This window comes from Parus major, chromosome 4, assembly GCF_001522545.3.
Source record: "Parus major isolate Abel chromosome 4, Parus_major1.1, whole genome shotgun sequence".
Lineage (NCBI taxonomy): Eukaryota > Metazoa > Chordata > Aves > Passeriformes > Paridae > Parus > Parus major.
The window spans coordinates 22,196,389-22,220,856 of record NC_031771.1 but is presented as its reverse complement, the minus strand read 5'-3'; the positions used below and the strand labels follow the sequence as shown (position 1 = coordinate 22,220,856).

General features: G+C 37.7%; 2 long non-coding RNA genes across 2 annotated transcripts; both read left to right on the top strand.

The window, feature by feature from the left end:
- Positions 1 to 6: 6 nt before the first annotated feature.
- On the top strand, positions 7 to 5,039 carry LOC107203408. Its single transcript, XR_002001680.2, has 3 exons — positions 7 to 725; positions 825 to 877; positions 1,462 to 5,039. It is a non-coding gene; the product is annotated as an uncharacterized LOC107203408 (long non-coding RNA).
- A 655-nt stretch (positions 5,040 to 5,694) lies between these two features.
- On the top strand, positions 5,695 to 24,229 carry LOC117244277. The gene is made up of 2 exons (XR_004497035.1): positions 5,695 to 6,031; positions 22,758 to 24,229. It is a non-coding gene; the product is annotated as an uncharacterized LOC117244277 (long non-coding RNA).
- Positions 24,230 to 24,468: the final 239 nt, after the last annotated feature.

Sequence of the window (24,468 nt, the reverse complement as noted above, 5' to 3'; positions counted from 1 at the left end):
TACTGGTTTAAAACCACGACAGGAAGTTATCCTTGAAAACTGTAAGAACACACTTTGTGACCAAAGATTGCTTTAGACCTCCTATGATTTCCATAAAATGGTTTCACATGCTTTTAAGATCAAGGCAGTGTGTTATTACAATAAAATTAAAAAAAAATTCAACCAAGTAATAAAAATAAAAATAAAGTAAATAACTTTTTGAGTGAATGAAATATGGTTGGTAAGAAGAGGCATGACAGGTTTAAACTTTTCCCCTGCTCCCACTCCCTCTTAGTTCTTCTGGCTGCTCTGTTTTAACAGGCTTGTCCCTTCCATTGTCAATTCAGTGCCTCTGTCCCTTATATGAAGTTTTGTGCTGCAACCCTTGGTCCTGCTGCATCTTGTAATCCCTCTGGCCTTCTTTCACTAATCTTGCCTTGTGTCTGCCAAGCACAGTCTTTTACAACCCTCTTCAAGTTGTCCACCTAATTCTTAGAAGAACAATGAAATGTAGAAAAAAATAGAAGAAAATAATAATCTTGTCTGTCACACAAGGTTTAGACATAAATCCAGTTTCTCTTGTTATGAACTTCTTCTGTGAAGAAAAGCTTGTAAGAGGGCATGGCATAGTTCCATGGAGAAGGAGAAAGGATATTAAACTACCATCTTGATTTGTGGGCAGAAAAAGGAGCTTGGATTTGAGGAAGATTTGCCTATGCTGTTGGACAGCTGAGATTCTTGAACTTGTAAGTCAAGAGGGAATGAATATTTTGCTACTTCTTTTCCACTATAAGCTCTCTGTACTCGAGACATAACTCCTTTCACCTGTATTCTTATTTTTACAGGAAAGAGAACATCAAGTGCATTTTGTACCAGAGCCCAACTGTGTTGGACAACTGTATGCACATTGTTTTATTATTTTATTTTTCTCTTAGCCTTTTTTTATGATTCTATTGTTCCCATATGTGTTCATTCCAAATAAATATCTACCAACTTTCCTTAGAGCAGTCAGAAACCACTAATGAGCTGCTACAAAGCAGCTGTGTCAGATTACTACCAGTATTCAACCAAATTCTCTGCCCTTCTTGCTCTTCTTGCATCTGCTCCAAAGCAGCACTGGAGATTTTTGACTGACGATGAACTCAAGGGTTGCAAAAGCACTAAATACCAGGCAGATTCAGCTTTATGAATGTATCTAAGATGGGCCTTTGCTAATGAGTCTTCAAAATGTCAATTATGGACACATTCATTTCACAAAACAGCCAAATGCTTAGGTCTTGTGCAGGTTCATGCTACGGAACAATAAGTAAAATCAGAATGATCACATCTAGCGGGACTGTGCCACATTAGGATGTGCTTTTCTTTTCCACTTCTGTCTGATGCTTTGAATGTCATAAATGGTCTCCTTGTTGAGCTGTCTTTGACCAATTGCTGTCATTCCTGTGCTCTTTTTGCTGCCACTTTATCCTTCTCTTCCCACAGACAGCTGAAGAAGTTGCATGCCAGAAGCTGAATGGAAGCTGGAAAGAGCATTAAAGTGTCCTTCTGGCTTTATTTCAACATCTTTGCCAGATCCTGATGTTGGGTGGAACCTGGAAAGTATTCACATAAAACAATTGGGAAAATACCATGGATAGTACTAATTTGGTATTTAACAAACTTGAGACAGTCTTAAAACTTAGAGTAACCTTCTACAGTGGTTTATTTGTTTGATGCGGTTACTCATTGATAATGAGTATATTTTTTATTTTATTTTTATTTTTTATTTTTGGCATAGGAAATATGAAAGTCTGGAACTGAATTCTACTTTTTAATGCTTGAAGTCTTCAGGATCAGATGCATTAGTTAAAAAACAAATTAACAGCTCACCCTCACCCCTTCAACCTCCACCCCCAATTAAACTAAACTAAAGTCCTTAAACAAAAGAGCCCTAAACTTTTTGACTGCAATTACAACTGCTACGAGGCCAGGGGTGGGGGGGAACTGCATCTGTGTCCTAGCACTCGTGCTCTTGTCTCAGTTTTTTTTGGTACACTGCTCTTATTCTAAGCATAGTAAATTCACCCTGCAAAAGAAGCTCTCTCTTACGGTTCAGAGCGAGGTGTGGTGCCTTGTGTCAGTGTGGTGTCATTGGTGTCTGCCGCTGGCTTTGCTGCCTCCTTCCTGTGTGATCTGAGCAAGGCACTCTGACTCTTCAGAGGTGTCCAGCTGAGTGGGATTCAGCTTCTCCATGGCCTGGAGACCTCCTGCTTCTCTGTTCTAGCACAGCTATTGCTTCTGCCTTTTTGGTGAATTCATCCCTTCACAGGCTTCTAATTCCTTCTGGTTTCATTTTTCCTAGCCTTGCATTATCTATCTGTTGATCCTTTCTCTAGAAGGAATCTTTTCCTCTCTATTTGAATGTTAAGTTTTATTGTAAGCCCAACACCACCTTCCAGTATCTTTAGTGAATGGTGTAATAATGGTATAATCATGTCTTAATGGAGTTGAATTAAAAGACATCTCTGCCTAAACCGATGCAGAGAATAAATGACTGTACTATTTCTGACTCCTCAATGGATAAGTTTTTACTTTTCTAGACTCAAATTTACAAGGCTATCTAGTGTGAATCTGTTCTGAATATCATATCAGTACCTAGACATAGGTCTTCCCTGGCTCATGTTGGAATTTGGGCCTCATGTTTAAGCAGAGAAAATCATAAACAACATGATGGAAATTCAGAGCCATCTCCAAAAGTGTCACTGTGTAACAATGCAATGGGGGTGATCAGAGCAAAAGTAGAACCCTACCACACAAACACATTTAAGTGTGGTAAATGGTTCTTAACTTTCCTTAATGGTTGAACTGAATGAGAGAGAAATAGAGGAAAAAAAGTCATTTACTGATGGTGCATAGCAAGTGGTTGAAGGCCAGAATTAATCCCAGATACTTTGCTTTCTAATCTGTTGGCCTAATAAATATTACTTCATGGTATTCATAAAGGACATGAAGAGTAGATGAAAGGATCAGAAAGATTATCAGATACTGAGGTGCTCTTCAGAAATTTGATGACACTATCTATGGCCCCAGAAAGTCCTAGATCTTGTTGTCAGTGTTTGAGACAAGGCAGATAATCCTCGCTATTTTTAACTTGTTATGGATCCCAAGAGCAGTAATAATTACAATCCTGCTTTCTCAGACAAAATTTCCACTGAAGTTCCTTTTAGTGAAGACCAGAGGATAGGACACCTTTTGTGTTTAAACTCAACACTAAAAAATCTCCCTCTCTAATCTCTGATGTGGACTTCAGAGTTGTTTCTAACAGGTTTTCCTTTTAATAACATACTTGCATCAGAATGGCAACTGTGGTTGGATATTCCATTGTATTAATGAAAGATTAAATCAGAGCATGGACCTCAGTGAAGCGTTTTGCATCACTGGCAATTCAGCAAATAATAATTTTTATTTCCATTCAGTCCCGATCGAACTGTTGGAATAAACTGTGCTCTTTTTGTTGGAATGGACTTTGAATAAAGACACCCAAATAACCAATAGTAAACTTTACTTAAAAAAAAATCTGTCAGTGGTTTGTGTTTTAAAAATATTGTAAAAATAATCTCTATCTGCAGTCAAAAGAACTGCACTCAGATGTATCACAAGAACAATTTGCCAAACAATCAGCTGAAGCAGGAGGTTCCAATTTTTCATAGCTTCAAGGGCTCCTGGCAGAGAGGAAAGCTGTGTTATACACATGCTGACAAGTACAAGATAAGCAAGCACTTGCTGCAATGTTTTTGGTTTAATTACCCTGCAGTGTCTAATTGTGATTCCCCCCTTGGGAGTCAATACTGGGGACACAAGTTTAAGTCAGGCTCTTATACCTTTTAAATAATTGCACATTTTGGCAGAAAAAATAGGACCTGGTTTAAAAGGGGTGAAAACTACAATGACAGTAAAACTCAAAAGAAACATATCTCTTTAAACCAATGTCCAGTTCTATGATGAACAAAATTCCAAAATCAAAGTACCTCTTTTCAAAGTGAGTTAGAACTGCTTAGGCATTAAACAATTATATGTTGTTTGTATAATAGACAGCTAAACAGATCTCCTTGGTACCTGCTTTAATACACATAAGCACAGTGAAAGGAATCTATAGTAGGGTTTGAAAAATGCAGATTTCTATTAATGTAAATTCTGCTTGATGTCCTGTGGGATTGAGGCAGATTCTGTAATGTTTTGATGTTTTCTTCTTTGTTCCACTGATGAAGTCATATGAGGAAATGTTACCCCTCTGGTAAAGTGGTTATAGTTTTCTGCTCTTGGACATCAAGAAGTTGATCTTGTGGCACAAGGAAAAGAAATGCATTCACTTTATGATGTGCTAATATGGTAGATATTTACCCTTGAGGGTGGGTGACATCACATTTGTGTTAGTAATATATAATTGTATTCTCTCTGCCTTTGGAAAATACTGCTGATATTTCTTTCAGTTCCAGTTTCCATGTTTTCACTGTCAGTGTTTAAAAAGGCCTTTTAATCTTACGCTACTTTTAATATTTTAATTATTATTGATATTTTGCAATAATAATACTTTAATTTCTCTCCCATTTAATTTTATTTTTCTAGTAGTCTAACTGTAGAGGTAACAGCTGTGGCTTTTTACATTACTAACAGCAGAGGACCACCTCTTTGGCCCTTGACATGATGTAACTTTATGCCATGCTTTCCTGCTTTGCTCTCAGAGAAAGAAATCTTTGGGGACCAAGCTCAAGCTGTTTGTTTCGCTTTGTTTTGTTATATTTAATTTTTCCACAACTAATAGATTAGGGCCATGTTCTCAGCAGGTCTTCCAGGCACTGTTGCAATATACTTACGTAATAACATTAACTCTATTTATTAATTCCTTCTTCCAGTTTACTGTTGGTGTTATCAATTACTTTTTATACTATATTTTTATACTATATTTTATACTATATTTATACTTTTTATACTATACTGAGTTACCTACCATTTCCCTTCCATATTTATTTTGAGATTTACAAATCAATTTACAAATTTTTTTTGTAAATTATATCTGCTTTAATATTCAGAATATTTCCCTGATCAATATAATATTTCGTATTTGTTGTTATTTTTGTTAGCAAATTCAAAGGTAAATAGATTATTAAGTATAAAATTGAGATATAAAACATTCTTATCTAGTCTGATACTTTGGGTGGTTGTGTTTTTTATGTCTCTTTGCTCCCTCAAAAACTTCTTGCAGTGATAGAATCTTGCTTAGAATGTCATTCAGATTGGAGGTTATGTGCCTGAGAACAAGCCTTACTCTCTTATAATGAAAGAAGGAGCAGAACAAAATACAGGACAAAATTTTTCTCAGCATAATCACAGAGCAGATTACTTGTATTAGTCAGCAGGGTCAGTGAGTCTTCATTATTTGCTGTAAACAATAATGTAACTGATGGAAATGCACCTGTGAAGTCTCTGAAGCTGAAAGCATTCTGTGGAGGTGTGTCCCAGGCTGCTTGCTGGGCTCTTGCACTGTTTCTTTGTCATGTGTCTGGCCACTTCTGGAGACAGGGATTCCATGGACTGTTGGTGTGACCCCATGTGCCTGTTCTTACATTCTACCAGAGTCTACCAGAGCACATTTGTCCCCCACATGCTGTCTGTGGATCTCTGCTCCCCATAGACCTCTAGGGCTTCAGGGGCACAGCTGCCCATGGGCTGCACCGCGGGCTGCAGGGGAATCCCAGCTCCAGTGCCTGGGGCGCATCCTGCCTCTCCTTCTGCACTGACCTCCGTGTTCCTCTCACATGGTCTCACTCCTCCCTTCTCTGGCTGCAATAACCTCTGTGCAATAATGTTTGTTTCCTTCTTCAGTACCTTATTGCAGAGGTGCTGCCTGCATCACTGGCCCGGCTCAGCCTTGCCAGCAGTGGGTCTGTCCTGGAGCCTGCTGGTGCTGGCTCTGCCAGACACAGGGGATGCTTCTGGCAGCTTCTCACAGAAGCCAGCCCTCTACTCCTGTACCTCCCACTGACAGCATTTCAAAGGAAAATATAACCTGAAGGTAAGTGAAGGATGGAATTAAGTACAAGATGGGTTTACCAAATGTAGGTCACACCCAACCAATCTGATAGTGTTTCTTTAAATGATAATATTTGCCAATGCAGCACACTTGGATCCTAATAATAAATAAGATTGTTATCTTCCTGAAGTCAAATACTGAAATTTAGTGGACATCAGACAAAGCTGAATGAGCCCCTGATCTTGTTTGACAATAATCATGCAGTTCCTTCTGTTTGTCATTAACAAAAATAAAGTTGTCAGGACAGTTTGCTATTTTGCTGATGCTGGTTTCATTGGCTTTCTAGTGCAATGCTAATAAAACCTTTTGTCAGCAGATGCAATTAGACCTTATTTAGCAACAGCAAAACTTTCTGACAAACCTCTTTTTTTTCCATGTAAAGATATGTTTTTAGTGCTGAATGGAAACCACATGAAGAGGGCAGATATAAATTTCTTAATGCAAATCTGCAATGCTGTTTTTGCTGACTTTTTTCCTCTCTCCTGCTTTCATGTTCAGCCAGGTATGTCCTATTAATGTAAGACTCTAGCCTTCCACACATTCTTAGAAAACTCAGACAGGATCTGAGGAATAAAAAGTTTGGTACTGTAATTTGACTAAGGTCTGTTGGAAGGAAAATTCAAATGAATCTAAACAAAATGCAGTATCTTCCTGCAGGAAAGGTCCAAGCATAATTACTTAGGTCCGCACTAAATGTCCTGAGACAGCCTTGGAATATTACTTTTTATGTTAAGAAAACAAAGCTTTCCTCCTTTATACAAGAAATTAAATCTAATTTATTATGTTCATAAAGGCACAGCATTACTGATATTTGAGACTGAAATTCTGTTGAGCAGCAGGAAATTATGGCTGGGCTTGGATACAACTGTGTAGCTGTCACATGCTGCCAGGGATTCTCCATTATCTGGGTTAGTAAAGGCTTGTACTTAATGAGGAAAGCCTTATTATTCTATCACCATGAAGTTCTTAGTTGTAATGAATGTATTACAATAAATATATTTACCAACATGGGTTCAGTATAATATGTAGAAAACTGTCATAAATGAATTGTTCTATAAATGATAGCATGGTAAAAAGAATAATAATTCTCCTTAAATGTCAGAAATGGACCTGATGAGAAGAAGAAACATATATAAAATGAAGAAGTCACTTCTTCTTTCACTTTAGCCAGGAAGGAATTTTTAAAAACAGTTACCATATCTCCCTTTCATTTGATTAACTTTGTAATCTGCTACGTGCCAAAAGCCCTGAGTATATTCTTTGGATGACCACCAGAAAGATATGAATGTATTTTATTCTTTGGAAGACTACCAGAATTATACAAATGTATTTCTGTTCACAGAGTTTGGCTTTAAAAGGTAGCAGGCTCGAAAGGAGGATTAGAGAAGCTAAAAAATTGCAAGGATTCTGACATCCTAACAAAATTGCAAGCATGCACTGACATCCTAACACAACTCAGCCTATAGGTTAAAAAAAATTATGCCTAACAATGCATAAGAGCTGCAAACTGCTAACCTTTTCTGTTTTATGCAGGTAAATCTGTCCACTCTTTAAAAATATTTTAAAAAAATCTAGATTAAAAATTAATCTAGATTAAAAAATAATCTAGAAAATAGGAATGTTTTTAAACCCCAGACAAATTCATTAATTATGGTATTCTTTAACTGGTATATGTTTAATCAGAGATGAGACCTCTATTCATACTTTATTTGCTTTCTGCATGTCAGATATTTAGATCACAAAACAAAATTTAAAAGCAGGTTCTGCAGTAGGAGAAGCCTTTTGTGTTCCTTAAGATTCTAATGTTTTAAGTACCTACAGGGAATGCTTTTCATTAGCTGGAGAATGAAAGAAACAAATGTTATTCTGCAGGCCCATGTTTGTCATTTGTTGATAAGCAGTCAAAAAGTCAATGTGACCCATATGTCCAAATAGTATGCTGCTGGACATATTTTTCCTAATACACTGCAAATGAGATCATGCATTGTATAGCTAGCATGTGCATTTATTCTCTTATATTTTCCTTTGTAGAAAATGATAAAATAATATTTGGCACAGTGATGTAAGCAGTTTTCTTCCTTTATTAGTCTTTTGCATGAAGGGCAGAGGTAATGTGATTGGTCCCCTTCCATCCAGCTATGTTCAGCAAGATGAATGAGAAATTATCATTGTGAATTATTATCCTGTTTCATATTCTAGCAGTGGAAATGGAAGCAAATGGTGGATAGCAGAAAGGGTGTTCTAAGTGTGGTTGTGTCTGTGGTGTCATCCAACACACAAGCACTGGTGAGGCCACACCTCAAGGGCTGTGCCCAGCTCTGGGCTTCCCACTTCAACAAGGACAGTGAGGTGCTGGAGTGTGTCCAGAGAAGGGCAGGGGAGATGGGGCAGGGTCTGGAGCACAAGTCCTGTGAGGAGCAGCTGAGGGAGCTGAGGGTATTCAGCCTGGAGAAAAGGAGGCTCAGGGATGACCTTATCACTCTCTACAGCTGCCTGAAAGGAGGGTGCAGCCAGATGAGGCTTGATTTGTTTTCCCAGGTAACAAGTGGAAATGGCTCCAAGTTGTGCCAGGAAAGATTTAGATTGAATATTAGGAAAAAAATTTTTCACTGTAAGGGTGGTCAGGCATTGGAAGAGGTTGCCCAGGGATGTGGTGGAGTCACCATCTCTGGAGATATTTAAAAGACATGTCAAGGTGGCACTTAGGGAGATGGTTTAGTCTTAGGTTTACAGTTGGACTTGATGACTTTAAAGGCCTTTTCCAAACAAAATCATTCTATTGCAGATACAGGCATCTGATCAAAATACTTAATTTTAATTTAATTTGGTTTTACTACAGGGATTTGAAACTGAACCTTTTAATTAGGTATCTTAACATGGATTAGAGCAAGGAACTTTCCATTCCTGAACAAAGTTAGATGGACATTGTTCAGCATTTCCTTCTGGCACTTTCTATTATTACACAAATATATGTAAATGTGTGCCTATACATCAGTATATAGATACTGTCCCCAGTGTTTGCAAAATTTGAACATAAAAATCCTTCATCAGTGGCAGGGATGGGCATGATTAAAGGTCAGTAAGTCATTCATGTGGTCAGCGGCTTTCAAACTCACGCTGAGAAAAGCTTAGGGTAGGATGGTGTGAGATCGCGGAGAACAATGGCTAGAAATACTGTATGATGTGCTAAAATTGGCCAAAAATGTTGATTTGTCTCTTAACTGTGTTCTGCTTTGGACCAGGAAAGAAAAAAAGCTTTCAGTTTTACTTATGCCTTTATGAACAATTCTGAAAAATGTAGAGAAAACATGAATACCAAAAAACATTTCACCAAAAACGGGTGAAATGCTCCCTTGTGCTTTGTTCCATGCAGAGCTGAGATCCTGCCTTGTCCCTCCCCTTGCATTCCCTTCTTAATACATCTGAAAGGCATGACAGCTTCTTAAGTCACAGCACAGCTCTGAGAAGTTGGCATTAATTCTGTTTTCTCCTGATTGTTGGTCCCTTTATTGTAGGTATGGTCGTAGTCCAAAACTCATCACTACATATTTCCCATAAAATTAATTAATATAATCTGAAAGGAGGCAGGTTACTTGGAAATTGAGGACTATTTGTCTTGAAAGCCTGTCATCCTTGCAACTCCTGTATTTTACTATACCTATTGTCATTATCACTAAGCACTTCTGGAGTGTGTAGACAAGGCTTATTTGAGTGGCATTTAATACTGCAGAACCCCACATGAGTAATGCAGTTTGATGTTTTTTCTAATGCTGACACTAACACTTTGGTTTTAAGCATTCTAAGGCGCCTTGCTCTTGCTCAAGATTTAAGCTGGATGTGATGTAGAATGAAATCAGAGATGTTGTAAAATTCTGTGTCTGTTTCATCCATGCAGCTACATTTTCTGGAATATGAAAGAATTCTTTGTGTCTTTGTTAAGAGTATTCATTTCTCAAACACTATGAGCTGGCATTTGTTACCTTTGTAAGTTCAGTAACTGTCAACTGGACACAAATATTTTAAGGCAGCCGGAAAAGAGGGACTAAGATGAAAAAAAAGCACTTTTTTAGGGTCTTAGATTCACTATCAAGGATTCTGGAAGTCATTGTAAAATATATTTGGAGATGAAAATTAGAAAAGGCAGAGGACTACTGTTAGCTCTGTGTTAAGTTAATGCACTTAAGTTTAATGCCCTGGAATACTCTTAAGATACCTGGCCTACTGGTATCCTGTCTTCTATATACAACATAGTGGATTAAGTCTTCAGGAATTTTTTTGGCACTTATCAAGATCCCCAGATTAATAAAAAAAAAAAATATAATTTCACTGTCTCTTGAAGGACTCATTAGAAATATTTTTTTCTTTTTAATTCTTAAATGTTGCTTCACATTATCCTTGATTTCTGTAGCAGTGGATGATAGAAAGTCAGCAGTCTTATCTGATGACAGTTTCATTATATCCATCTTTTAAACACTTCACTCTTTTATTTTGTTCTTCACAGAAGAATATCCTTTGCAGTTTACACTTATAACTTTGCTTCCAAAAGCCCCAGTTATGATATGTTGGTTCAATAGCTTCACATATAATACTCTTTTGACAGAATATTACCAACTGTATTTTTCTTCTGGTTGTATACTCTTTGCTTTCAAGTCCCAGTTGAAGATGTTTGGTTTCTTTTCTTGCTTCTAATCTCCTGTTTTAATTTCTTATGACTTTGTAAATAGTGCAAAATGTTGGGAAACATTAGTAGATACTCCCAAAACATAGTATTTTGATTTTCTGCATGGTTATATTCTTGTTTTATTATTTTCTAAATTAATATGTCTAAATTTTTTGTTAGGTTAAAATGCCAAAATTTAACTGAGAACTCACACCCTCTCTACCCCTCACCCCCATTTAATCTAACCAGATACTAAGTTTTCAACTGCTCAGCAATGTCTAAATAGTCACTAAAAGCACCACCCTTGCCAATTTTGTCCATTATGACAGAGAAATAAGGTCATGTATTAGTAGATTTGGGGTGTTTTCTCATTTTTTTCCCTGGCAGGCCTTTCTCTCATCCTTATATCTCATCTAAAAGCTTGTTCCTTCTTTGTTTTCTGGCCTTATACTACCAGAAAACTATTCTTTTGGATTCACACTCTTGGCTGTGAATTGCACAACCAATTGCACTTTCCGGTTTCTTTTGTGCCTGTGCTCAGCTGAGGTTTGGCCTGATGGAAGGTGCTGAAAATAGAATGTTCTTTGGCTAAGGACAGCACAGCAGATGTAATGTGCAGGCCGGGAAGAAGAGATTAATGTGGCAAGAATTGAACTTTAAGAGAGAGAAAGAGAGAAAAGAAAGGTGACAAGGCAGCTGAATGCCTTCTCCAGGTGTGCCTTCATTAGGTCTGGCTAGAATTGTGTCTGGCATAAAACTCTGAGCTTTTGGACCTGTGCTCACACAGCATTGGGAAAAAGATGGATAAAATAACAACTATAAAGACTGACACGCTAGAGGTGAGATAAACTGGCCTCCTTCTGCAGTGGAACAATGATGTGCTTTGCTTGTCCCATTCCTTACTCAGTTTGGACCTCCCAGAGGTTGCTTTGCTGCTCTTGGCTACAGTGTTCATGTTATACAATTGTTTTTGTTTGCACAAGAAAAGCATGGTTTTAGAAGACGAGATGAACTCTTTAATGTAGGCCCTTAGTTTAATACAAAGACAAAAAGGTGCCATGAGCTGTTTTCTGTCAGCGAAACAACATTCCAACAATGAATGGTAGGAAAAAAGAAAAGCTTCTGTTCTGGCAAGATTTTGTTGCTGGTATTCAGTCTGTCTGTAGTAGGTATGTTAATATTGGCAGTGCTGTGACTTTGCTTAGTTCGGATCCCACATGAAGTTATTGAAGAGGCATTGACTTTGTTGCAGTTGCTCTAAACATTATGTTATTGCTGGAATATACTGGTTAAACAGAGGATAGCGTTCTTTGTGGCCATCTGTTTTTTAAATGTCTGTTCTGGAGATATCTATATATAAATCATAAGTAGTATCCTTGTTAACTGAACATAAAAACCAAATTCAAACGCCAAAAATTATTTCTGTTTTCTTCCAGTGGGTGAGTCTGTTATGTCTTTTACAACACTGAGAGATAGACTTATTGTTTCTGTATGATTATATTTCAGATAAATGTTGATTATGCAGCCACCACGCAGTCTTTGTCAGGTTGTTGTAGTCCAATCATGGAAAAATTCTTTGCATCCGTCCTCATGAATATTCCCTCTTCAGAATTTGAATGGAAGGGTTGCACCTTAAAAAGACTGATCATGATGTCTCAGATTAGTTGCAGTTGCACTGTCTTGTCTTCCTGGTTTTACTTTGGAGGTGCTGAATGTAAAGGCTTTTGGTTTCCCAGAGTGATTCTGAATGCCTTGCTAAGAGTCTGCAAGTTTCCAGTGTGTTTTAATTTTCAGACAATCAAGTCCATCTCATTTCTCTTACAGACTGCACACACACTGAATAAATCAAAATTGGAAAGAGTTTTTCACCTTTGTTTTTGTGAAAGGAAAAGATAATTCATAGGATTTTAGTTTTCTTCCTTCTTAATGTAACCACATAGTGTGACAAAAACTCTTGGTGCTAATGAGTGTTTTTCCTAGAAAAGGTGGAGAAGGAAAATCTCTGGATGAAGAAGGCTTAGTATGAATCACAACAGTCTGAAACAATGAAGAATGAATTCCTGCATCTATCTCTGACAATGACTATGGTTGTGAATTTCTTTTTAAATCTTTCTGCCAGGTATCTTTTAGAAATCACTAATAAGTCACAGTTGCTCGTGCTCAGCTTCTGACTTGTTGGGCAGGGTACTGCATTCAAGGGAATGGAAAAGAGCTGAGTTGGAATGCTAGTGATTTTATGTTTTAAATTAGACACAGATCATACACAATGTATAAGTAATTCAAATGGAGCATATTCATTTGTATCTATAAATAACCTTGAAAAATAGATGTGTTTCCAGTTTTATCTGGATATTCTTCCAAAATATTTGTCTTGTGAATATGTGAAGGAACATATCTTCATTTTGTTATGGAGTCTTAAGTTTCTTAATTGTAAAAAAGCCCTAATTTGTATAGAATGAAGGACATTTTCTTTATGCTATCCACAATAAAATTGGAAGGAGATCTATTCTTATTAAAGCTGTCTCAGGCAAAACAATTTATTACAACCATAAAAGTACTATTGATGCACCAGTTGTAAGGAATAAAATTTTAGAGACATGTCCTGGCTATTTTCACCAGCCACAAAGTTCAGTTGGAGGCTAATGTAATATTTTCTTTTAGTTTGGAGGAGCAAGAGAAAAGGAGGGTAAGCTTTATTATTACTTTTATTATTATAATTTCCATTGATATTATTAGAGGTTGAGAAAAAGCTGTTAAGCTTAAAAAATGTTGATATTTTCTCTCAAGAGAATTAAATGCAACCAGAAATAGTACTTTTTTTTTAGATGCTGTTAATGGATGCCCTCATGAAATAATGCAAGCACCTCCAAATATCTGTTTTAATTTTTGCATATTTAATATTGCTGAAAAATCAAAGGAACTGTTTGTGAAATCTGCATAAAGTTAAAGTGAGGTTATGAGAATTGCATTGTCTTCCTTTCACAAAAAAGTTCAGTCCTTCAGTTGTTTTCTTTTTAGGGTCCAGTGAGGATCTCCTAACTTTTTTAGGTCTGAGTTGCTTTCAGTCCACTTTTACTGTACATGCAACACCTCAAGATCAAACCAATCACTGCCACAAAATTCAGTGAGACTGAAATTAGTTTCTTTGTCTGCAGCTATGACATCCCTTCTTCCAAACTGCTCCCACTTTCATTAACAATATCCTCCATCCCTGAGCCAATAAGCTAGCATAGAAAAATATGTCAAATTTAGATGATATAGGTATGTCTACCTTAATTTTTTTAACCTTTATTTTAGACCTTCAGAGCCTTTTTCATTTACTTACTGCAAAAATATTCTCTTTGGCTATGGTCAATTTTATTATCTTGGTTAGAAGTAGGAGAGTAAAAAACTCCAGATTGTTAACCCTTTAAATGACTCAGCAGTGAGCAGTTAGAATAAGATTGCAGGAAAAAAGAGGGATTCTGTAGCTCAAGCTGCTACAGTTTTAATAAGAATAGATTTATATAATTATTGTTCAGAGTAAATTGATGCTGCTACTAAGAAGTCAACAGATTTAGATCTTTTGACTTAATACAGGAGTATTAAATTACTGTTTTCTATATACGAATTGTCACTTTTAAACAAGTAAACGGACATCAGCCCACCAAACACACAGAAAACCTCTATCCCAAACCAGCCTTCCTTCCCTCTCTAAATTGCTGTTTTACTTCCAAAGTGCTGTTCAGGTCAGTGCCAGGCACTTGCTGCTCTCCACACATGAACAATCTGATGGGTGGTTCTGCCCCAGGCGTGGTTCCCGTCCTCGCTGCCCTCATCCCTCCACAAACCGCCCCATCCTCAGCAGGGAACGCCACTCTGCCCCATCTGCTGCTCCCAGCTGCTCCCACAGGCAAGAGACAAGAGAGGAGAGGACAGTTTTAAAGGTTTTGGGTTTAAGCAATTCACTTAGTGAGTTAATGAATAGCTATACACCCATCTGGGTCTTGTTCTGGTTTTGAGACAAAACTGATTTGACTATTCTGCTGGGCTTTCCCCATGCCAGACCAGGCTTCCCTGTGATCCATGTCCTACTTACCAGTCATGTTTAGCTTTGTGTTTATGTGTGTAAAATTCCTTGCTGAAGCTATGTATTTTCATGTCTCAGCATGGCAAAATAGTGGAAAATGGGAAAGATTGTTGTTGGATTTTTTTTTATTTTATTTAATTCTTATAGCTGAGAAATCTGAGGTAAATGTTACGTTACCACTAGGCTAGGAAGTCACCCTGTTTCCATCAAACCTCTGTTTGCAATGTGATAAGAACCATTGTTCAGCCCTTGGGACAGACAGGCAGTTTAAAGATAAAGCTGTCAGCCACCTTCTATCCCCTAATGGAGTGTGTTAAAAAAAAAAAGCATGTGTGGTCAAGGTTTCTGACCATGAACAAGAGGAAGCGTATCTCAATGGAATTAGAGTTCATCAAATTTGGCAAAAACTGTATAGACCCCTAGAACTAAAGTGAGTGCAGCTGTGTTCTCTGCATTCTACTTTATGTTGTATTTCATGGGTGCACATAACAATAGGTAACAAAGTTTGTTTAATTTATACTGGTAACACTGAGTGTGTAAGAATTAATAGCAAGGTGATGAGTGAATCTCAAAATATCCAGAGGTTTGTTCTAGTTTGGATAGCAGTAAAAAGTGCAGATGATAATCTGAATGTATTGGATCTCTCAAAACAGACTGGGGACCCCAGTACAGAAGAATTTTGGCTGCTGTGAGAATTAATTTTGAACTGAATGGAGCAATGCCCAAGGCAGCTGAAACCAAATGGTAGCAATCAGCGGCAAAGACAGTGAGGGAAAAAATGCAAAAACTACACAAGTTATGTAGCCAGTTTCATTTCTATTTAACTCAGGCATGTTTTTTCTTCTTGGCTCTGAAATCTCTTGGCATGTAGATGAAGATATCCAAGTAGTCTGAGCAGAGATTTACTCTTCATCTCTTTGAAAATGCTTTATGCCTGCAGTTAAGGAAGTTTGGTAGAAACCTGCATCTTCAAACTAAGTCCAATGTCACATTTTAGTCTGTCCCATCCATACTACTTCCACTAGAGCAGGCTGGCTCCAGACATGTTCCCTTCAATGTCTGAAGGCACCAAAGGAGAGTAATCTGCTGTCCAGTGTGCAAGTCAGAAGCTGGGGTAGAGAGTTGTCTTGTCTGTGGATAGGGAGAGTTGGCATAAACAGTTTGAAACACAGCAAAGTTACAGGATGAGAGATAAGGAGCTTAACTGCAGATTTCCAGATTTATTTACACATAAGAGATATATATTTTAAAGAACAATGTATTCTCAGCCTTAATTCTGTTTTACCTAAGCATTTTTGTTAAGAAATGTCTTTATTTTTACTAAAATTCCACTTTGGCACCAAAATGACAAAAATGACTGAATAATTTACAATTCTAGCTGTAGTGAGACCTTAATTGCATTAGAAATTCACATGAGGTTGACACCTCTCTAAGAAGGTTATCAAGAGCTTGCAAGTTCAGTGAGCATGTTTCACGCCTAACTAACAAGAGTTTTAATTTCTGGCAAAACCCAGGCTTAAAAAAACCACCAAAATGTATTTCATCTGGGATACCTAAAACACCCAGTCATCGAAGAAACCCTTTTTTATTTTGTGATACTCAAGGAGATCTGTGTTTTAAAATATGGTAGTTTCTCATGAATAAGTTCTAATGAAAATTAGAACTAAAAGTTCATTAGAAATCTGATTTGCCAGTATTTATCTTGTATATCTCTGCTGGCAAAATACTTTGGCCTAAAAATTCTGCCATTAATCCCTGGGTGAATTAGATTTAAGTGTCAAGTAAATTGACCAACCCCTTCTTGTTTTTATTACAGAATTCTGTAAAACTGGCCAGATGCTGCTGCTGAGGGTTGGTTTATGAGGATGCTTGTCAATGGCTGAGGTAGCATAGAAGTACAAGGTCAAAGAGGTTATTTTTTGAATGTGCAATGTGATATTTTGTGTTTCACGTTTATTTTAAGAGAGATAATGTACTGTGTGAGGGTATTTTAAGTCCCCAGCTTTTTCTCTTGATAGTTTTGTGTTATTGTCTTTAAAGAAAATTGGTTCTTTTTTTTTGTTTGTTTGTTTTTGTTTTATTTTGATTGAGACTATGAGCAATGATTGTCTGAAACTTGTCCTTTGTGTCTATGGGTACAGATCTTTCTGATCACACCCACTGTTCAGCAAATACTAAATATATGGTAACTGTCCTGCAAGTTTGTCAAAAAAATACAGAACTTGGTCTAGTTTCTTAGTCTTCATTCAGTATATTTGGTTTTGGTCACTTGAATCATCTGTAGTTCTAGGGGGAAATAAATCAGTGACAGGTTTACAAACTGAGATTCTGGTTATATGATATAATTTACTTCTATAATGAAAAGTTAACAAAAATATGAAAAATTTACATAAGGAATGGCAAAAACTGTTATTTTCACCAGTTGTGTCAGGAAAGCTCTTGAGCTCTGTGCCAATCACTTCACATATATCCAAATTATTAACTTTGTTGGAAATAGCCCTTTGTGCCCATTGAGGGCTCGTTTGCATAGGAATTTTTTAATCTCTAAAGTCTTTAGCTGTTGAATAGGAAAGAGGGGAGAGAAAGAAGAAAGAGTTTAACTTCTAACAGCATTCCCACAGCCAAAAATTTTCAGATTTTTCGGTGTCCTAGAGTCAAAAAATTGTCTGATTGTTTTGTGATAAATATCAACCTCTGGGTACAGTCTAGACAAGAGATATTTTAGATGGAAAGATGCCTTTCCTTTCCTCTGTTACAGGAATGTAACAACCCAGTGCTGGGGTTGTGGTTTAAAGGAAACTCTTACCTTTTGTCTGTGGAATTACTGGCATGACCTCCTTATAAAGGGTTGGAAGGGGGTTTTACAGTTCTTACATCCAGGAATTTTTCTGGTCCCTCCACTTTAGGGGAGGAAGTGAGGTTGCTCAGGGAACTTGGTGACTGCAGTGGGGGAGCTGGTGGAGAAAGTCCTCATCCAGTTGTTCTGGCACATCCATCAGCAGTAAAGGATGAAAAAGAGACATTCCAAGAAGAGGAGATAAATTTGGCAGCACTCATGTGGCAAGTCTCAGTGAAGGGAAGCAGACATCAGAAAAGCAGAGCAATTTTATTTAGTCATGACTTAAATAAGAATCTTCTAGTTCCATTAACTTAAATGTATTAAAAATATTAATATGATGTTTCTTATATATGTACTCATTAGCTATGTAAAGCCAACATCTACATTTTAACTACTCAATCAGTTTATATATTTGAGTGATATTATACATAGAAAAATTTATCTGTGTTAGGTTTAAAGGGGTAAAATTGTTCCTTAACTCTTTTTTTATGGTGTAAGCTGACACAGTTTAATGAGGGTAAAGGAAGTTATCCAAGGAATTAAATTTGGCTCTACTTACAGATACCAGAGAGGCAGATCTGTAGAATGAATTTCAAAGCTGTGCTTCAGAACATCATTTATATGCCCCTGCATGAACAAGAAGTTTTATTTCCAAGGGGCTGGCTTTATGTCCATAGTACACAGTGTTTGTCCACTCACCTGTGTACTCCTGGTTGGGAGATGGCATGAAATTTCCAGTGAAGCTGTTGCTTACTTCCAGAAAGCTGAGCTGAAAATATGAGACAGAGAATGTCACACAGGAGTAACCTGCATTTTTTACTGCCAGTAAAGTAAAAGATGCCATATCTTGCTTAGGAAGTAGCACTGGTATTTTTTTCTTTGCAGCTACCTGCGCTATATGGCTGTGGTTCATTGATTTGCCTTGATTACAATGTGGCTGTGCTTTGCCTATATCCTGCATATCCAAATCTCAAATTAAAGCTGAATATAGTATCTTTTTGGCTTTTTTGTCTGAGTTTTGATGTTTTTCACTTTGCCCAGGATTTGAAAAGGAGGACAAATGTTATTTTATGAGAATCTGTGGTCTCAGGTCAGAAGCCAGAATCATCTCTAGAATGCAGACTGACATTGCATTTCTTTCTCTTTAAATCCTGTCAACTATGTAATAATTTCAAATTAAAAGTGGATTCGAATACAGGTCACTGTAAATAAACAGCTAGCATGTTAGTAAAAATGGTCATGTAGAAATTTACTGCACTGTATTCTGATCACTTTTAACAATCTGTGGTTGCTAGAGTCAAAGGAGGTGTGAACCATACAGGTTTAAACGTTGAAGCAAATCAGTGACACAATTAATTAATAAATATCTTGTTAGAGGGATGGAGAAAGAATTTTTATTTTTCCACATTCAAGTGAACTATACAGCTGGATATGTGATTCCTACTGATGTAGGATCCCCATGTGAGCTGAGTTTTAGGATTGTGTGTTTATCATGTGACAGTATTCCAGAACAAGTTCATTTAGTTCACAGGTAACCAAAGTAGTAGTAGCAGTAATAGGAGGAGTAGTAGGTTGAACATCCTGTCAATGGATTATATTCTTGCTATGTGCTCAACAGTAAAAATTCTGAAATCATATAATATTCAAATACATGTATGTTCAATGCCAGCACTATAAAATTTCTGCTTTTGCTGATCTTGCCTTCACTAAAATTTAATTGAAGGATGATTTAATAGAAATATATTAAAACTAAATTTTTATTATCTAAAATAAAAGTTATGTTAGTTTGAGATGGTCATTTGAGACCACAAATAGCATGAACAAGTAGACATTTATTGAAAACAAGAGATAAAATGGGGGGATTTACGTGTCACATGCTCTCACATTTTTTTAGAAGAGAAATGCATGGCTGTAGTTTTTGAAGACAAAAGGCTGATACTAAAAATTGAGTTTGTCCAGTAGACCTGTCTGTGACCTGAAGGAAAGGTAGGTCTTAGTCACAAGCCGCTGTCTTAACTGAATTTTAACAGCCTTTTGATCAAAATCCCATAAATCTTCATTGTATTCATCAGCAATTGTACTTTGTCTTGTATGAGCCTGAGGCCTTTATGTACCTGAGATTAGGGAAATGGGATTTCTGTCCCACATTATTCTTGGACACTGGAACCCACTGTGTGCCGCTGCAAAAAATAAAGTCTAAAGAGGAATCCCCCAAAGCTTTGGTGAATCCATTTAATAAATCATGTAAAAAGCAAAAAAAAAAAGGATCCCTTAAGCCAAAGGGAAGTGATAGGGAGTGTGTGGGTTCATCTGGTCAGAACAGTGAAGACTAAAGCAGTGTTTACTCTTCATTTTACATATGCTGTATGTGTTGATATGACATCATTGCCTATAAAGCTAGGAATACAGCGCACACATAACCTCGAGTTTGTATGAGATGCAGTGAATATCCCATGAGAGAGGGAATATGACATAATTTAAGGTTGGAACCTGGAGTGATTTATGAAAGTCATTGTCTTACTGATTTAGATACTTTCCATATGTTGTTGTAAAAACTCCGTTTTGCATTGTGTGTGTAAAACGTGTAGCAAATTATCTTCGATACAACTTTCTTCCTCCAAAATATTTTGATTATAAAATGTTGATGTGTTTTTTATCTCTAGTCTGGGATATACCCCTGTATTTTTATAGAAAGAACACTGTAAAGTAAAAAATTTTGAGGTGACTTTGCTAAAGTTTGACAGGGTGGACAATAGGTGCTGCACGTTTTGATGCTAAAACATCCTATTGCACTGGATTTATGGCTTGACTTCTGTACCATGCTTAGCTGATAATGGTGTATGTCCTGTGTCATGCTTGAAACCCTGAAGATACTGTCCCAGTATGGAAGGAAGAGTTTTTCTCTTACCAGGTGTAGCCCATTATAATTCTCTCATTTTATTTTGGAAATTATTTGAAGATGGATCTAATTACATTAAAATTATGTGATAGTAACATGATTTCTAAGAATACATTGCTGCCTGAGGCATTAAAAGACTCAGTTTAATTTACCGTAATATATAAAATAATTTTATTGCAGGGAGACTTTACTGCAGTGGTTGTTTAGTAAGTGAATGGACATTTATTAATCAAATAAATCAAAACTACCCATGGCAACCTGCCCCAGAAGTACCTGCTGAGGAGAGATGGATGAACAAAGCATGAGGAAAAAATTATCTGGTTTGTGCTGTGCATTTCTGCTTGCAATTTTCTAGAATTTATTCATTGTTCAGCATTATTCACCAAACAGTGCCTGAAGAGTAGTTTGCCTTGTAGCTTGTTCAGAAGCAATTTGTAGCAAGTATTCAGCATATCCTTCAAGCAGAGATTATTTGTCGCTAATATGGGTGTCAGGTTTTTTCTTTGTGTATGATCCCTTACTCAAAAGAAGTTTGTTGATGACAAATGAAGCTCCTAAGTATTACTGCGGTACAAATTAATAATGGCATGAATTATGGTATCCCTTTAGCTTTGTTTTAGACCCTTCATGATGATCTCCATAGACTTCAGTGGTCTGTATTTTTTTCAGCACTGACATTTGGGACAGGCGCTTTAAAATGCATTAGGCACACTTTCTGCACTCCTTTTTTATCAATCTTAGTTTTGTGTCTTTGTCTGTCATTAAAGGTTTTTACTAAGCTATCCATGGAAAGTGCATTGCAAAGAAGATATAAATCCACCTGAAACAAATAATTCAAACACCATCAGAAATTGTGAACTTTATTTTCCTGCAAATGCAAACCAGGCTATATGTTTTTAGATCTTCTCCCACCTATGTATTTTGTAAATCTTTTAAATCTGAAGCTGTGTGAAATAGCATAAACCAGACACAAAAGTACCGAGAGCTCACTTTGCAATTGTTTAAAATGCATTTTCAGAAACATAAAACACCACCAGTGCTGAACACCAGCAATCCAGCCCCTTGACTAAATGCATCACACAGAAGCATGCAGCTGGAGCACCAACTGCGTTTCTTTGGTTTGTTTCTTTTCTTGCGGCGCAGCCATGAGTGCTGGGCTGAGCCTGCCGTGGGAATGGCACGGCAGCAATCCTTTGGACATCCTTTATCCTCTGCAGTGCTAAGGCATCAGTCCCCTGTGGTTCTCCAGACTGCCATGCTGTGTGAGCCTGCTGCTGGGAGGGCAGAACAAATGTGGCTGTAAAGCTTTAACATCTGCGGTAGCCACGAGTGGTTTGCTGGATGAGTTCTCCCGCAGGTAGGACAGCCTCAGCTCTGATACCATCAACCAGAGCTGCTGCTGCTCACCCCCTGAGGGCTGCCAATGGATCTTTTGGGGCTTGGGAGAAGCTAGTTAGACAAACAAGTATTCTCCTCAGAGCCTAAAGAGCAGGACAAACAACTCTTTCTGAGGCAGCTGTGGAAGCTGCTTCTCCATGCAGAGGGATACAAGGCCTATTTGCTTGGCAGAATGAAATTTATTCTGGAGCAGGGCACATGGGATTCCTCCACTCAGGAGAGTACCTGAGGTGTAAACACCAAGTGAGGGGACAGAATGCTGGCTTTCTGAGTGGGATGCAGTGATGAGTCAGTGCTTGTTCTCAAGCCTATTTACCAGAGGTTAAAGCATTATGAGTGTGTCAGACAGCTAATTCAAAATGGTTGCCTCTTCTATCTTTATCTGGGTGCTTAAAACAATTTATCTTCTGCCTGTAGGAGCACTGGGAATCCCAATCCAAACTAACTCGTGTTCTAATGTCAATCAGTTTCATTTCTCTCTCCATTTATGATATGTCTAATTGGAGAAATGGGAACTACACATGACAACCCTGGGAGACCCTCTTCTAAGTGGAGTTCCCCCAAGGCAAGGACTGCACATCTTCTTGTCACCAGTTTGAACTTATCTTCTGCCTGATGTTTCCCTGTTTAAAGAAGTTCTCTGTAGCTCCTCTCTTTTTCATTGAGACACAAAAAGCATTCGTTTTTCTGATGTTGTAAATGTGTCTCCTTCAACAGCTTCATTCAGGTTCTCAGCAGAAATGAATGTGAGAACCAAAGGCATCCCCAGCATGGAATAGCTTCAATTGTCTCAGCTGAAGAAATTGCAAGGTTTTTTTGTTTGTTTCTTTTTTTTTCTTGAAGGTGCCCTGTTCATCCATGAACCAGGTGGTCATTGTTTGAATACCTCTGAATGACGCTTTGTCTCTGGAAGGGAAAAAACCCAATTAAAGCAGTGCAGGCCACAGAAGGTGATTTTTTCCCACTCCATGCCCTTCTCCCGGCTGCAGATGGCGCCCGAGCCCCTGGAATTCGCCCTTCTCCCAGCGCCAAGGCGGGTCTGCACCATCAGTGCCCGGGTACCATCAGCGTCTGCAGCCCTGCACGGCACCGGGGGATGGGGAATGCACTGCCAGCGGGAAGGAAGTTTTGGCATCATTTTGGAGCTAGATTGGGTCTAGATTGTTATTCGCTTCGAATGTCTATGATCCAGGGAAGGTTGTGATTGCTATACCTGATGTCCTCCTCAGCAGGAAGCCCTTTCCAGTGTAGGGAACTGCATGCCTAACAAATACATTCAATTATAACGAAAAAAATTACATGGAGCGATGGAAATCCACACTAAGCTACGGAGGAGCAGTAACAGTTGTAGCTTTTTACACAAAAGCTAATGGTATTATTGAATTACAGTATGCTTTTTTGATGCTCTTTATCTCTCTTTTGTTTTTTTCCTTCTTTTTTCTCTTTTTGTTTATTTTTCTCTTTTCTCTTTTTTTTCTTCAGGAAAGGTGATCAGTTCTCCTGTGCCAAGCAGAAGAGGCTTTCAGGAACACGCTGCTGACTTTTCAGCTCAATCTAGCAGCAGCAGGACTTCATTTTACCCTGTTTATCAGAACACAAGGAATTTGGCAGTGCTTTTACACTGCCTGCCTCCTCTAGTGACTAAAACAGGGTTAGGCAGCTCAGATATTTAGGGCCCTAATGCATGATTTGCAGCATTAATAATGCAGACCTGATAGGATTTGGCTCTCTGTGCAGTTAATGGAGAAATTAGATGCAATTCGTCAGGCACAGAACACTGTGCACTATAAATGCATATTTCACAAGCATTTTTGCTTGTGGCAAGCTGCTTGTGGCAGTTTTCTGTTCTTTGAATTAGCTCTCACCACCTCCCAGAGTTTGATAACCCCCTCCCATCTTACTAATAAAGATAACTGGTAATAACCAGTAGGAAGAAGTAAATGCTAACAGAGAAGCCCTAAGACAATGAAATTAGACATCTCTGTAAAAACGGGTGAAGAGAGATGATCTGTTTTTCTAGGTCTAAAAACTAATTTGCAAGCAGGGTCAATGACAAAAGCACTGACAGGAATGTCTATCAGATATTCATCCCAGGTATTTACAAAGCCCCTGTAGTCATGCTACACCTATATGGTCTTGGAAAATAAGGAGACTGAGCAGACTGTAAGTGCTGTAAAGAAACAAAAAATGAAGTGACTCCTATGACATCAGCCATAATGACAAAGAGGATTCCAACTATAAAATAATAGCACATTGCAGGATTATTCTTGCAAATCAAGATATAAAAAATAGTTAGAAAGAATTATGTTTAACCATGTTTTGTGTGAGAGTGTATTTTTTTTTGTATGTCAAAAAAATGTCACTTTACCTGTAGTTTACATTTAATTTCTGTCACAAGTGCCGGTTTCTACTCCTATAGGCAAGTCACTGGAAAAGAGGAGAAATGTGTAGCAGAAACATACAGAGTAGTAAGAGAGTTTCTACTGATGGGTGACAGAGCTGAATTCAGTCAAGAGTCTGAAAACCTTCTAGAAAACCTGTCTGCAAAAATGTT